The 16909-nt window shown below is 36.7% G+C and overlaps 1 protein-coding gene across 1 annotated transcript in view; it reads left to right on the top strand.

The window, feature by feature from the left end:
- Nucleotides 1–9928: 9928 nt before the first annotated feature.
- Nucleotides 9929–16909, top strand: part of LOC137073750 (adhesion G protein-coupled receptor E3-like) — a 53145-nt gene continuing 46164 nt past the window's right edge. Inside the window, exon 1 of the mRNA XM_067442459.1 lies at nt 9929–10119. The gene's annotated coding sequence lies outside the window, so the exon portion shown is untranslated. The remainder of the gene's footprint in view (nt 10120–16909) is intronic.

Raw genomic sequence — 16909 nt, 5'->3', positions numbered from 1 at the left:
GTGGATCAGTGAACGAGAGGACAGAGTCATTTCACCAGCGTCGCCCTGCACGACTGAACCACATCATGATACAGCACAGCAGGGCTATTGCAAACAGAAACAAGTCAGAGAAATCTCACGTCAGCACGTTATTTGAGCTGACTTTGCTTTTCCTGTGAGCGTGAGTTGAGTGTTTGGGCCATGAGTGACGGAGCAGAGATCCCGACACAAACACGGAGCGGGACAGACATCTTCTGAAGCGGAGCCGCTCGCAAAGTTACAAAACATGCTCAGAGAGAATTAAACCTGATCGCTCAACATGGAGGGGTGGAAGCCACATTTTCAGCTCATATTTTCTGCCTTTTTTCTCTTTCAGCCAAAAACCAAAAATGCCATTTTCTGCTGTTAATTTTGCGGTGTCTGAAATTTCGGTGCATATAATCCTGTTTCACTCTCTCCAGAGACAGTATGTGGAAGAAAATGACCAGTTTACTTCAGAAAGTCTCAACATATTTCTATTATATATTCATAACAATTCCATTGTGGTTCGTGAGTTTGAGATGTTAAATTGACTCAGCTCCTCTCGTCTCATTCTTGTCCAGGTCAGACAGCAGTACAGGAAGTGCTTCAGATGTCTTTGCTGTGGACGCAAACAACACTGAGGACTACAGCATCATCTTCAGAAATTTTTTTTACTGCTCATTAATATACAGGTGATGCTGACATGATTCCAGTCTGTCTCGTGGTAAGGACTTTTATTTTGAAGTGTGTCTTTGTTCACTTCCTGTGTTTAGTTCCTGGTTGCTCTTGTTCCTTATTTCCTGATCTGTTTCCATAGCTACCCTCATTTGTTACCATGGCTACTCATTACCTACACCTGTTCCTCATTTGCCCCTTGGTTTCCTTGTGTATTTATACCCTGTGTTTTAGGCCCCGTCCACACAAAGCCAGAGCTTTCCCAATCCAATCTTTTTTTTTTCCTTGTTTCAAGAAATACCTGCATACACACGAGATCACTGAAACCAACTCAAACCGATGTAGAATACATCCCAGGCCAGTGTGTGGCGATGTAATTCTGCCACAGAAATACATTAAAAACGGAGAAGAAGAGTTATTGCAGTTATTGTACAGCAGTGGTAGGAGGTGAGGAAAAATCTCACGATAAAATAACAATAAATTTATTTGCTACTTACCAGGGGCCTATTGCACAAAACTAGGATAAGGGATTAAGCCGGGATATCTTGGTGATCTTGTAATTTTTATGCAAAATTTAGTACACAGCTGTCATGTAAACATACCTGAAGGCAAACTCATACCAAGAATGATAACGATAAGGAAAGATAACTGTATATTAGCAAATAAATTGAGCCAGGATCTCCAAAATATCCCGGCTTAATCCCTTATCCTAGTATTGTGCAATAGGCCCCTGATTGTTTTATTAATGACTACACCTATCCCAACCTCAAACCTACCTCTACAATAATGCTTGCACGTGCCCAGTTCCTGTAGCCGTATCCCTTTAGTCTTTCCTGTAGGGGACGTGGAGTGATGGCATCACCGTTTCACTAAATATACAGATTGGCTGTACATATACGAAACCGTGAGGATTCTTTATGTATGGCAGATCCATGTGGACGAAACGTTGATACAGTACAAAATTGTTGTGTGGACGGGGCCTTATACCCTGTGTTTTATTTGCCTTGTGTCAGTCGTTGTCTTTGCATATTTTATGAAGCTGTTACATTCCTGTTGAATTTTGTTCTTGTTCCTGGTTTGGATTCTCGTTGTGGATTATCTTTGTGTTTTTTGCCCCTTCTCTTCCCTGCTGCTTAATAACAGATATTATTATTATTACAGTAAAATACATAATATTTTCCATGTTAAATGTAGTCTCAGCCCATTCCTGAAACATGACTCTTGATATTAAAGCTGTAAATACTATTGATGTAAAATTTCTGAACTGTTTAATCTTCTTTGAAAAACAATATTTTCATGGTGGAGGGTGAAGAGGATATTTTTACAGACTGAGTTCATTGATGAGCTCAGAAAGCTCCAGGAAATCACTGTTTCTTCTGTAAGGAGCTTTTAAATATTCATATGGCAAAATATATTTTCAGAAGGGAAGGTCAAAGGTTTTACATTTGTATTTATCTTTATAACTGAACTATTATAATTAGTATATGATCTGCTGATATCTCAGTCTGTATTGTGGTTTGATTTTTGTATTAAAACATGATTTTTTGTTGTTGCTTTAGTTCAGGTTTAATTGTAATGCACTTGTTGTTATAGTTATGTCTTAATAAACAGTGTGATGTCATAATTGGGTTTGTGAACATGTTTTTCCACATTCCAAGAAAGAGAGATCCCGTTAAATCTGAGAAAAACTACTGATCCGTTATCAGCCATATTCATTGAGTGATGGCTGATCATTAGTGATGAACACCTGATGATAATGAGCAGAATCACTGAAGGAAAAAGAAACACAAGAAACTACAACTGACTTCAGCCACAGCTTTAGATGAAATCAACTGAAGATAAAAGAAGACATTAAATCTCTGAAGATTTATGTCTGCTACATCTTCAGAAGCTTTTATTAAGAATTAACAGATATTTTATTTTGTCACCATCATGATGACTTTTTTTAATGTTAAAGTTTCTTTGGCTGCTGTAACTGAGTTTGCTATGGCAAGAATAAACATGATCAGATGCTGTCGGCTGCTCAATGATCAGAATATGATTATTGAGTAGTGGCTTAATTAGCCAATCTTATGACTGAGTATGAGCAATAAACTATTAACTTCATTTTATTGTGATTCTAGAAAAACTCCAGCACAAGTTTAAAAACAGATTGTGCACTAAACTCCTGCAAATTTCTCTTACACACACAGACATCAAAAATCAGACTCTGAATCTCAACAATGGTGACATGCTTATGCTGCAATGCATTCTGGGAGCCATGGATGAGTTTTGCATGATGCACCCAGAATGCGTTGCGGCATGAAGGATGTCACCATTGTTGAGATTCATACGCTGATTCTTGATATCTGTGTGTAGTAAAATTGCAGGGGTAAGAAGAGCTTATTGTCTGATGTGTTATTAAACTGGAGAACTAAACTTATGTACTCGTTTTAAAAATCATTCAGTTTATCTGATTAAAACACTGCTGGATGTCCTGTTGTAGAGTCACAAGGCTACTGTAATCAATGACTTAGGAGTTCAGCAAACAAGGCCACAATATGATGATGGCCGTAGTGTGAACAACAAGCCAACATCCTCTGTCAACAATTTGTCATCATTCATTTTTTTTCTCTTGCTGTTCTCACCGTAACAAACAGTTACAACAACCAGAGAAAAAATAATGTTAAAAAGTCAAGAGCCCAACTAAAGCAAACAATGATCACCATAATGGTGACTTTATTATTTTCAATAAATCATCAACATCTAAACCTCTGTTAATTCTCAATAAGAGCTTCTGTAGTCGTCTGACAGAAATAAAGTCAGTCTGGTTAGTAATGTGTGAAGCTGGTAATGCTGTTTGTGGAGTTGTTTAATCCTCTGATGAGATCTTCGGAGATTAAGATTAAGAAGATGCTTTTACACACTTTTGGTGTGCACCTGGGTTTGAGCAACATTAGAGTTCAGTTGGTTTGGATGATGAACTCGGCTGTGCAGAAACTGTACCGAGTCCGCTTAATTGTGGTCTGGGGTTCAGTCTGGGGTTTGCGGAAGTGAACCGCTATTAATGATGAATGATTTGATAAAAATGTGTGTTTTGTGTGTGTTTCACTCATTTACCCGACGATCGTCACTGACTTACTGCAAGCAGAGAACTAGATCTCATGTCTGCTCGTCTTCGGCATTCTTTAGAGTATTTGCAGAAATATGTGCATAAAGACATACAGTTCCATTACGTACTGAAGCTTTAGTAACAAAACCAACGATTCAAAAACTAAAATATAAAAGTGATGTAAGAAATGCAATGCATTTGCCTCCTTCAAGCTCACTGTTGTTACTAAGCAACCGGGGGAGGGTCCAGGCAATCGAACCATGTGTGAAAGCACCCTTAATGTCCACTTTTATCTTCAGTTGATTTCCTCTAAAGCTGTGGCTGAAGTCAGTTGTAGGTCTTGTGTTTCTCTGTCCTTCAGTGATTCTGATTGTTAACAGGGGCTATCTTCAATAATGCTCAATCATCATTTAATTAATCACTTACCTCATTAACTCCAAGCCGATCAGTTTTACACTTAACAGTCTGTAGTGTGCACACTGAGCAGTGTTCATTTTATCTGGGCTAACCTCTACAGGGTCTAAATGGACAATCATCTCTTAATTATCTCATTGACTTTATCACAGCTTCAGTGTTACTTTAACTCTCTGTAGAGTTGGACCAAATGTGCTCTGATCAATGTTGATTCAACACAGGGGATTTTCCAGTGCAAAACTGTGGACAAGTCTGCCATTATCTGCAAAATAACTGGTTTTGTGAGGGTTTTTTTATGTATCAATTTGAATTTTTGAAGGAAAATGTGGTTTTGTGTTTCTTTTTTAGGATGATTTATCAGATAACTTCTCTTTAAACCTATGAACACTTTTTTTTTTTTTTGTTAAGCAGTCAGATGTGTCAGGTGAGGATCACTGTATATCTGCTTATATCAGGCCCAGAAAGTACTGCATAATTAAAGTGAATTTACAGCATAACTTTAGGTAGTTATAGTGTAACTATAAAGTAAGCACGTGTAGGTATAAGGGAACAATATGTAATATTGGTGGAATAAAGGAGTACTGTCAGGAAAATAGTTTTTTTTACAGTAAAATATTGTAATCTAAAACCTGCTGTTATATCACAACAAGGTCTGTAATATCACAGCAACACAGTGAAAAAATTAAGGATTTCACAGCATTAAACAGTATTATTACAGTGAGATATTGTATTGAAATAAGCCCTGGGAAGTCACATGACATAACCGACCAGTTTTGAACTGAAGGCGCCGTCGTCGTATCCCTCTTCTATTCCAGGCTGAATGGAGAAGGTGAGCAGCATGCATGTTTGTAGCACTTACACCCGTTTTATTTTAATATAATTATAATATTTACTTTCAAATAAACGTTTATCACATGACACAGTTCATATTTCGTTAGCAAGTGCCCAGAATTTCTCTCACAGCATCTGATAATAGTAATGATGAGAGTTTTGCTAACGTTCTAATTTGTCATGTCACTATCACCATTTAGACAAATCTGGTCTTTGTAAAGTTTATAAAACCAATGATGGGACAAACATTATTATTTAGGAGTGTACATTTCTGTAGTTAGTCAAGGTTAGATTAGCAGGGCTAACCGTTAGCTGTTTAACTTTAATAACTTAGTTATTCAAATGGGCCATGAAACATTTTTTTCCAGCGGATATCCTACTTACTAAGGCCATGTCCACACTGAGACAGCGTTTTAAGTCAATGAAAACGTAACGTTTTGAAAACGCTCTCCAAAGGGGATCAATTTGAAAACGCCGTCTTTGCGTCGTAGTGTGGACTGTGAAAACGGAGGCTTTTTAATACGATGACGCATTTTTAGCCATGAGATGCAGTCATATGAGCAATTCAGCCAAGATGGTGAACGACATTGTCCAGCAGTTGTTTTGTATGCTTTCTGTTTTGACAGCCTTGTTAAATATTAATGTCAGTTTGTACATACTGTTAAAAAACATGCAGCAATGTTTATCGACATTGCTGCAAAATTTCAAAGAGTAAATAAACGAGTAGCGGGATTTGCTCATGTGCAGTACGGGGATGTAAGCGTTTTCAGACATTTCAGTGTAGATGAACATTTTTTTGAAAAACGATTGAAAATGATAGTTTGGACGCGGAGCGTTTTTAGACAAAAACTTATCCAGATTAGTGTAGACGTAGCCTAAGCAAAGTTATGTCCAAAAGACGTCTTTTCAACATCTTTTCCACTAGAGGCAGATGTTAAAAAGACGTCCACTGAGGAGCCAGAATGAAAGTTTTTATGACGTCTGTTTTGGACGTGATCTGCACGTCTGATATAGACCCTCATGGACCTCAAGGTTAAACACTAGTTCAAATCTGCTCATTGTGGACATATGTTCTATTTGTAATTGCAAAGCAACTCACAGACAGTGTGTGTTTGTACAGAAATAATGCACATAAAATAAATATTACTCACACCTTTAGACAACTTATCATCTGTAATTCACACATCTTTGGATCATGAGAGAAAGCAGACCTGAAGGAAAGACTCTCTTGCTCAGGATTCAATCCAGGATCTTCTTGTTGTGAGGAGCCAGTGTTCCCCACTGAGACACTGTGCTGCCCAAAATTTCACATGGTCACACACAGACATCAAGATTTGGCCCATGATTCACAACAACGGTGACAGTCAAATCAAGCATCAGTTTTGTACTATGAAGCCACCCATCATGCATTGCAGCATGAGACTTTTTTTGTCACCGTTGTTGTGAATCATAGGCCAAATCTTGATGTCTGTGTGTGACCATGAGAAATATTTTCTCAACTTTGGGTGTATACTTTATCATCCTTCAAGATAAGGCTATTGGTGCCAATACTGCAGATTCACAAGATTAGAGAGGCTATAAACAAATTACTATTGTGCCAAATCAGATGCTCACGTTCTGATGATTTAGTTATCATCAACAAGGAGCTGACAACACCTGATGTCACATTAGCTTTGCTTTCTCAGCCACAACTCTTGTGTTTCACACACACACAGTTACAGCAGCCTAAGAAACGCTAATACACGTACGGGGACCAAGAGCCCAACTAAAGCAAACGCTTCCCTCCACAATGATGACTACAAATAAAACATAAATCCTCAACATCTAAAGCTCTGTTTATTTTGTTGTCATGATTTTTGGATAAACACACACGGTCTGTGAGTTGCTTTGCAATTACAAATAGAAAATATGTCCACAATGAGCACATTTGAACTAGTGTTTAACCTTGAGGTCCATGAGCCTATATCTGTAGCTGAGGGCTAAGGACTGTAAGGTGCTAGTTTTTACTAAGGAGTTGCAGTTGGTCCGGGTGTGTTGGTTAGAACACAAGAGTCGGAGAACTTTATATTTGAAGAGCTCAGTGGCATCTCTTGGCAAGAGGTTTGTCAGGGCAAGCTTCAGTCTGGAGAACTGCATGGGGTCCCTATGGGTGAAGAGGGAGATTCTCGGCATTGGCACACGGTACTCCTCCTCTTTCACCATAGCTGACGCAGGCTGGTATGGTAGGTCTCGGGAGGGGGTACGCTGACTCATGTGAGGCCTTGGAAATTGTCTAGGTGGAGGATCAGAATCAGTCCATCCTTTGACAGAAGGAGTGCTGGTGACTGGTGAGTAATACTGCGTCCATGGAGTTGAAGCCCTAGCACCATGAAGAAAATAGTAATAGTAGTTCTGGGGCTATGTGTTTTCCAGACGGGCTACCAAAATCTAACCTCGTCGGCAGGCCGGTGAATCTTAAATAGTAAAATAATATTCCTTTCTTGATGGATATTCCAATCTTCTAGATATTGCAATATTTCTGCATTGATAAATAAAATAAAAACAAACATATCTGCCTTAATGACAGCCAAGTGATTCATAGATCAAAAATCCTCTAATCTAATTGTTTTATCATAAATGTTTCCAGCTATGGTTATAACGGCAGATTTCTTTTAATTTGAAATTAAACTTAATTTGAAAGCATGGAGACTTTAATATGTGATACTTTTAATATTATTATCAATGTTATTTGTATTTTTTTCCATATGAAACATTGAGGAAACTGTCAGTTTCCATTCCCTGGCTTTCAGACAAAACAAGGAAAAAAAACAGCTCATGTTGATGCCTGTTAAAGATAATCAAATATTTTTTTAGAAGAACAGATCTGAACATTATAGGTTCTTAACAGTGGCTATATTTCACAAAAAAACACAGGGTATGGCTTAACAAAATATGTACAAAAATTCACCGAATTAAAAGAATACATCAGGTCATGCACAGGATTAGAGTATACAGATATCAACATTAGGAAGGAACATTAACCCCATGCGTTTCAAAAATTGTATATGGCCTCAGATTACTATTGTTCAACATTCACTGTTCGTTAAACATCACACGATTACTTTATCTGGACACACTCAGTATCATCAGAAAAATTAAAGACTCCAGCTTCAATATTTGAACACTGTTCATGATAATACTGGGTTGCAGTGACATTAATTTCTTAATTTATGTCAGGAGTGCATTATAATCGATCCGTAATGAACGATAGTTTGAATAGATTATCCCACGCATGTTAATTTTCTCTCGTCAATCAATCAATCAACTTTATTTAAATAGCACTTTTACAATGACGATTGTTTCAAAGCAGCTTCACAGTGTCAAACAGGACAATACTGCAACACATTTTTATTTGGCTATTTTGATTTGGATAGTTTATAGAATTAGATATGTATATTCAGTTGATTAAAGCCGGGTGCACACTGTGCGATTTTGGCCACGATTTGGCCGTCTGGGACAAATTTAGCAAATCCTAAAAGATTCCTCAGATCCTAGGCTAAAATCTGACGTCTTTGGTCGTTAGTTTGACATGTTCACCGGCAGCCGATTAATGAGCGCTGCGATCAAATTTTACCTCAGACGAAATTCTGGCAGTGTCAGAAGATTTGGCACAGAATCCTGCAGTGTGACTTCTCCTACGACGACAGTCAAATATCTCCGTTTTTGAAGACAAACTATGACCAAAACGAGTACTAGAAATTTCTTTGTAGCCAGCATTTCAGTCCCGCGTGTAATGCAGCTCACCGTCACTGAACGCGTCATTCATTGATGATATTACACTCCGGGTGAGTTTTCTTGCGCGCGTCCGTTTTTAGCGCGCCTTCACTATCGTGCAGTCTGACATAATGTCAACTGAGATCTTACAGTGTGACATGGTGATCATGTTCGTACAGTCTGACAAGGGACATTCGCAAAGGATTTTGAAAAATCGCACCGTGTGCAGGACCCATTACTTGAGCAAGCCAAGCCAAAGGGGACAGTGGCAAGGAACCAAAACTCTATCAGGGCATGATGGAGAATAATAAACCTTGGGAGAAACCAGACTCAGTCGGGGTGCCAGTTCTCCTCTGGCCTATTAACACACAGTGTATGATTATTATTCTGGCAACCTTACAGGTCAGAAATCATATTAGATTTCTGACCTGTAATTTCAGGCCGTTAGATTCCGTCCTTTGGCTAACGGATGGACCTTACACTACACACACAAGCTGTTATCAGGCTTGTGCATAATTCACAAAAACTTCAAACTTACAACACAAATATTACAACACAACATAATTATTCTCATCAGTCTATTCATGTCAAAAACGTGTGTGTTTGCTACATTTGTGTGTGTGTGTGTGTTGTGGTGGGGGATATATATATATATATATATATATATATATATATATATATATATATATATATATATATATATATATATATATATATGATAATTGTTTTGTCTCAAGATGCACATCATAAAGGTTTATATTTATTTGTTTTTTTTTCTAATGCACGTTTATAAAAGCTACTCAAATGTCCTAATTTAACTAAGGTGTAATCTGGCCTTAATCAAAGCTGTCTGTGAAACCTGGCCTAAATCTCTCAAGATACTGAAGTGATGAATTGAGTGATGATTGTTTGATTATTGAAGACACCTGATGATAATGAACAGATTCACTGAAGGACAGAGAAACACAAGAACTACAACTGACTTCAGACACAGCTTTAGATGAAGTCAACTGTGAAGAGACATTAAATCTCTCTTATTATAAACCACAATGAATTTATAGATGTCATTTGTCTACAGTTCTTATTGAAAATTAAAAGGTTTAGATGTTGAGGATTTATTGGAAATGTAGAGTAGGACCATCTGTGTCTCAGGCAGTGTTGATTTAACACAGGGGATTTTGCTGTGTGTGTATATACATTTGAATTTGAGAAGGAAACAGTGGACGTAGGCTCATATATCTTTATCAGGATGATGGACAGATAACGTCTCTATGAACAAATGAACACAAACCAATTTTTTAAATTCAGCAGTCAGCCGTGTTGGGTGAGGATTACTGTACATCAGCTTACATCAGGTAAGATTTACTCTCTCATGATTGTTCTCATCAGTCTATTTATGTCAAAAACACATCTGTCTTTCTGTTACATTTGTGTGTGTGTGTGTGTGTGTGTGTGTGTGTGTGTGTGTGTGTGTGTGTGTGTGTGTGTGTGTGTGTGTACTGTAAAAAAATATTTAGAAAAAAAAGTTACCTGGTTGCCTTAAATTTTTGAGTTAATACAATGAACATTTTTTGAGATTCGACAACCTTTATTAAAATATTATTAAACAATTTTTTTTAAGCGTATTGGGTAATTGTGTGTGTTTTATTTCTGATGACACAGTGAAAAAAAGTGCTATTTTCATGATTTATCATTTTTTTATGTGGTTTAGATACAATAATATTTTGAGTTTCTATTTATTAAACAAATGTCTTTCATTGTATCAACTCACATTTTTAATTTCAATAAACTCAAATTTTTAAGGCAACAAGGTTACTTACTTTTAAGTTAAACCAACAAAAACCAACAATATTTTTTTACAGTGTGTGTGTGGGGGGGTGGTGGGGGATGATTTATATATGGTAATTTGTTTCTCATCACAAAGTTTTAGTTTTTCTGTTTCTAAGTCACGTTTATAAAAGCTACTCAAATGTCCTAATTTAACTAAGGTGTAATCTGGCCTTAATCAAACCTGTCTGTGAAACCAGGCCTAAATCTCTCAAGATCTCAGCAGACGAGGATTAAACAATTCCACAAAAGCTCTACTAGACAAAAAGGTTTAGATGTTGATGTTTTATTGAAAATAATATTCTCAATAATTTCACAAAGTAGAATGATTCACTAATCTCATCACTGATTTAAAATGGTTATTGGCTGATAGATTATTTTCACCAACTGTACTTTATTGCCACGGATCAGACGTTCTAAATCTAGATTTTTTTCTTCTTCTTTTCTTCTCAAAATCTTGAGACACACAGACATCAAGAATTAATTTTACACTGTGGATTTTCTTATGTTATTGAATTGTGCTTTGACAAGAACTGTTTACAACTCTCCTTTTTTTAAAAAATGTTAACTCTAATGCAAATTCATAAATGCTGTGGAATATTTTTCATGTGTGTCTGAAAACAGAAAAAGGTTTGCTTTTTTTTTTTTTTTAAAGTCACAATCAGGGTTGGGTAAGTTACTAATTACATCTTCAATAGTATAATTAGATTACTGTAAAAATTACTGTCTCCAAAATGTATTTAATTACTTATTACTAATTATTTTTTCTAAATCCTATATCAACCTCCAGTTAAGACATGGAACGGCTCTTTTGATTTCTTTTAAATACACAATATAAAACTTTGTAAATTACTCTTATTAACTGACCAACGTATTAAAAATGTGAGAAGGATACATAAAAACATGCATTTTAAAGTTAGACTTTAAATGTTAAGTCCAATATTGAATTGTGTATAATTATCAATGCAAAGGAATGCAGGAAGTGCTGCACAGGGTGTAAGATCTCGGTGCTCTTTGGTTGTGTAGGATAGTTAAGTCTAAATGCAAAAGTAGTCCAAGGCACTCGATGGGTGTATTGAGAAAGTTAAAAAGCCTTTATTTTTTCATGGCTTAAACATTTAAAAAATTGGTGACAGAGACACCTACGCGTTGCGGCTTTACATGCCTTCGTCAGGGTGTGTATAACAAACAACATCTCAAGCTCATTAACCAGCCATTTTTAAAAAAAAAAATTTTTTCCTTCTCATTTGATATGTATGTATGTGTGTGATTGCGTATGTGTATGTATGTTTATATATATATATATATATATATATATATATATATATATATATATATATATATATATATATATATATATATATATATATATATATATATATATATATATATATGTATGTATGTATACTATAATTTTTTTTTTTTTTCAGTCTCTCTCTCTCTTTCGCTCTCTGTCTCTCTGTCTCTCTGTCTCTGTCTCTCTCTCTCTCTCTCTCTCTCTCTCTCTCTCTCTCTCTGCGCATGCGTGGCGTTTGTGGAGTGTGTGCGAGCAGTGAGTGTGAGCGCGAGCGCGTGTATTTGCTCTTCTTATGTGTGTTTCTTTCTTTCTTTTCTCTTTTTTCTTAGTTTGTTTATTTGTTTTAGTATTTATCTTGTGTGTTGTTTGTTTGTGCTGCCTGCTTTCTTAGAAAGCATGGCAGCTCAGGGTGGGACTGGGATTGATTTCCTCACACGGCGTCACGGAGTTAAGATAGTATCCGTGGCGAGTGTGGAGGTTTGCTGTCTGGGTGTAGGAGAAGTGGTTGGTCATCAAAATATTCTCTCTGCATCCAGAATGAATGGCGCGACCGTAATTTTTTTGAATTCGGTGGAAAGGGCAAACGAGGTGGTTGCGCGTGGTATAATCATTGACGAAGCACTTACACCTGTTTTGCCTTTGTTGTTACCGTCAAAAAAAGTCACAATATCAAATATCCCCCCGTTCCTCAGTGATGATATTTTGACACAAGCGCTTTCACGTTATGGAAAGTTGGTTTCGCCGATCAAAAAAATTGCAATTGGGTGCGAGTCTCCTTTACTGAAGCATATTGTTTCATTTAGGAGATTCGCTTTCATGATAATCAAAGATGACGCTGAATTAGACTTGGCACTAAATTTTCGTGTGGACGATTTTGAATATGTAGTGTTTGTGACTACTGACAAAATGAAATGTTTTGGATGTGGTAAATCGGGCCACTTAATCCGTTCATGTCCTGATAAAACTAACGCAAATGGAGGTAGTAAGGATGCTGTACATGAGGAGCGTACTGTAAAGCCGTCTGAGGTCGGTTCGGCCGAAGCAGTGCCGACCGCTGATAAAACTGCTGGTGAAGGAACATCTGTTATGGGGCCTGTGGCGGCTGGATCGACCTCAACGGAGTCAATGAATGAAGGTAGGGATCCTTCAGAAACCCCTGTATTTGCAGAACCATTGTTGAACAGTGATGTAGAAGAGGATGTGTCCGAGTTAGAAGCAGAGATGACGTTCAAAGTACCAAAAAAAAGGAGGAATGTTGAAACGATCAGTAGTGCGAAGTGTTTTAAAAAAGGTGTGTTTGAGGATCAGAAAGAGTCAGAAAGTGAAAGTGAAATGTCTGATTCAAGTACAGTGTTGTCACAGACTGAATGCATAAACAGAAGCTATGATGTTGATGACATAAAACGGTTCCTCAATACCACAAAAAACAAAAGAGGTGTGATTGTAAAGGAATATTTCCCTGATCTGAAACAATTCCATGATAAAGCCAAAAGCCTAATAGCAGAAGGTTGCCTTTCAAATAAGGAAATGTACCGTTTGAAGAAAATTGTGAGGAAGGTTGGCATAGTTTTAAATGAAAATGAAGACTAAGAATATTGGCAACCTTGGGTTGCTTGTGTTTTTTTGTTTGTTTATTTATTTTAGTATGGCTGAAGTGCGGATTGCCTCTTTAAACGTTAATGGTGCAAGGGATTACAGGAAAAGAGCTGAGCTGTATGAAATTATCAAACAGAAAAAAATAGATGTTACTTTGATTCAAGAAACGCATAGTGATGTGAAAAATGTAAAGGAGTGGATGAAGGAATGGGAAGGTTTATCTATTTTCAGCCACAACACAACTTTAAGTGGGGGTGTAGCAATATTATTTGCAAAAACCTTTAATCCAATCTCGTATCAAGTTGAAGAGTTCTTAAAGGGTAGACTTTTAAAAGTGAGAGCACAAGTGGAGAATTATAATTTTGTTTTTATTTGTGTGTATGTCCCCAACTCAACAATTGATAGGATGTTGTTTTTAGACACACTATGTTCTGTTTTACAAGATGTTTCTAATGATGACTATTTGTTTTTGGGGGGTGATTTTAACTGTACAGTGAGTAATTGTGACAGAAATCACATTGAACCCCATATGCCTTCAAGAAAACGTCTTATTCAAATAATCAATAAGCATGAGTTAAGTGATGTGTGGCGTTTTTTTCATGAAGATAAAAGACAATATACTTGGACACATGCACGTGACAATGTTTTATCTCTGGCAAGATTGGATAGATTTTATGTTTTTAAGCATCATGCTGGTATTTTTAAAAATTGTTGTATTTTTCCTGTTGGTTTTTCGGATCATTGCATTGTACAATGCTCTTTTTTGTTAAATTCTGTCAAGCCTAAAAGTGCCTACTGGCATTTTAATTTAACTTTTTTAGATAATAAGGATTTTATTTGTACTTTTAAATTGTTTTGGGCCGATTACCGAACAAAAAAAGAATCCTTTCAATCAGTACAAAAATGGTGGGATTTTGGAAAAGTACAAGTTAAACAGTTTTGTCAGCAGTATGCTCATAACAGCACTAAGTTTTTAAATCAGTCAATGAAAGACTTAGAGGCTGACATTTTTAGAGTACAGGAATTGGCAGAATCTACAAAACAACAAAGTTATTTGACAATTCTTTCTAAAAAAAAGAATCAATTGGCAGAATTATTAGGGGTTAAAACACAGGGGGCGTTGGTCCGGTCAAGATTTGTAAGTCTTGACCAGATGGATGCACCTTCAAAGTACTTTTTTAGTCTTGAAAGGAAAAATGGACAAAAAAGAATCATTCACGCCTTACGGTCTGAAGAAGGGATGATTTTGTCCAATCCTGTAGTAATTAGAAGGAGGGCAATTGGTTTCTATGAGAAGCTATACAGAAGTGAATCAGGACCAGATTGTAATAATGAGAGCGTCTTCTTTAAGGATTTACCAAAGGTTTCTGATGAAGCTAATGCGGCGATTTCGGGTGCGCTTAGCCTGGGAGAACTGCATAAGGCTGTTCAGAGCATGGAATCCGGAAGGGTGCCTGGAATTGATGGCATACCAATAGACTTTTATAAATGTTTTTGGGAAGTAGTAGGGGAGGACCTCTTAGAAGTACTCAATGGTAGTTTAGATGAAGGTCTTCTACCTTTGAGTTGCCGTAGAGCAGTCCTGACCCTCCTTCCAAAAAAAGGAGACCTCATGGAGATAAAAAACTGGAGACCTGTTTCACTTCTGTGCAGTGACTATAAAATTCTTTCCAAGATTTTAGCAAACAGGTTATCTCCAATTTTGAATAAGGTGATCCATCCGGACCAAACCTATTGTGTCCCCAAAAGATCAATTTTTGATAATATTTCCCTTATTAGGGATATATATGATGTCTCTAAGTTATCAAATAGTAACATTGGATTGATTTCGCTGGACCAAGAAAAAGCTTTTGACCGAGTTGAGCATGCATACTTATGGGAAACCTTAAAAGCTTTTGGTTTTAGTAAAAGTTTTATAGACAAAATTAAGGTTTTGTATAGTGATGTTGAGAGCATACTTAAAATTAATGGTGGCTTATGCACTCCTTTTAAAGTTTTTAGAGGTGTGAGACAGGGATGCCCGCTTTCTGGAATGCTATATTCATTAGCAAATGAACCGTTGTTGCAACAATTGAGAATAAATGTACAAGGTTTTAAATTGGCTAATTCTGAAAATAGTATAAGTCTCTCTGCATATGCTGATGATGTTTTAGTGTTTGTTAGTCAACAGAGTGATGTGCGGGTTTTAATGAGTGTGCTTGATGATTTTAAAAAATTGTCCTCTGCTAAAATTAATTGGGAAAAAAGTGAGGCACTACTAATAGGGGATTGGAAAAAAAACTTTTTCACCCTTCCTCCTGGTTTAGTATGGAAGAGAGGAGGTTTTAAGTATCTAGGGGTTTTTTTGGGAGATGAAGCAACTGTACAAAAAAATTGGGAAGGAACTCTTGAAAAAGTTAAAGGTCGACTGGAAAAATGGAAGTGGTTAATTCCTAATATGTCATATAGAGGTCGAACCTTAGTTATAAATAATTTAGTAGCATCCTCTTTATGGCATAAGCTAACCTGCATAGATCCTCCTATGCGTTTGTTAGCACAGATTCAAGCGACGTTGGTTGATTTCTTCTGGGACAAGTTACATTGGGTTCCCCAGAGTGTATTGTTTTTACCCAAAGAAGAAGGAGGGCAGGGACTGATACATCTCCAGAGTAGAACAGCAGCTTTTCGTTTACAATTTTTGCAAAGACTTTTGAATGGTTCAATAACGTCAAGTTGGAAAGTAGTTGCATGTAGAATACTACAAAAACTTGGAAATCTGGAAATGGACAGAAATCTTTTCTTGATGGACTTGTCAAAACTGAACATTAATGAAATGCCTATTTTTTATAGGAACATTTTTAAAGTGTGGAATGTGTTCAGAGTACAAAGAGATGAACATTCTAAATCTCTTTACTGGCTCCTCGAAGAACCACTAATATATGGAGCACGCTTTGAGTTAACACACAATGACTGTAAAATCCCTGGACTCACTGAAACACTTATGGCTTCCAAAATATGTACAATGAGGGGTCTAGTTAATTTGACAGGCCCACACTTTGTGAACACGGAAAGAGTTGCTTTAAATTTGAACATTAAGTCAAGACGATTTGTTTTTCATTTATTAGAAAAATGGAAAAAAAAACTGACTTCTGATGAACTGAAACTTTTGCTGGACTACTGTGAAGGAACAAATGTTCCTAATGAAGGAGATGTCTTGTCTGATTTTTCTCTTTTACCTGTTTTAGATGATGTGTCAGGAATGTTTTTAAGCTCTGGAAAATCCCTGTGTCTTAGTTTTTTTTCAAGTACTGGCAAATCTTTTTATAAAGCTTGTGTTCTGGTTTTTAACAAGAAAGTGCTTAACAAGAGGGTTGACACACCATGGCGTAATGTTTTAAAAATGTGTGATGATGATAAACCAGAATGGAGATCATTGTATAAGCCAC

The sequence above is a fragment of the Pseudorasbora parva genome, chromosome 4 (genome assembly GCF_024679245.1).
Source record: "Pseudorasbora parva isolate DD20220531a chromosome 4, ASM2467924v1, whole genome shotgun sequence".
Lineage (NCBI taxonomy): Eukaryota > Metazoa > Chordata > Actinopteri > Cypriniformes > Gobionidae > Pseudorasbora > Pseudorasbora parva.
This window is presented reverse-complemented; position numbering and strand designations above follow the sequence as displayed.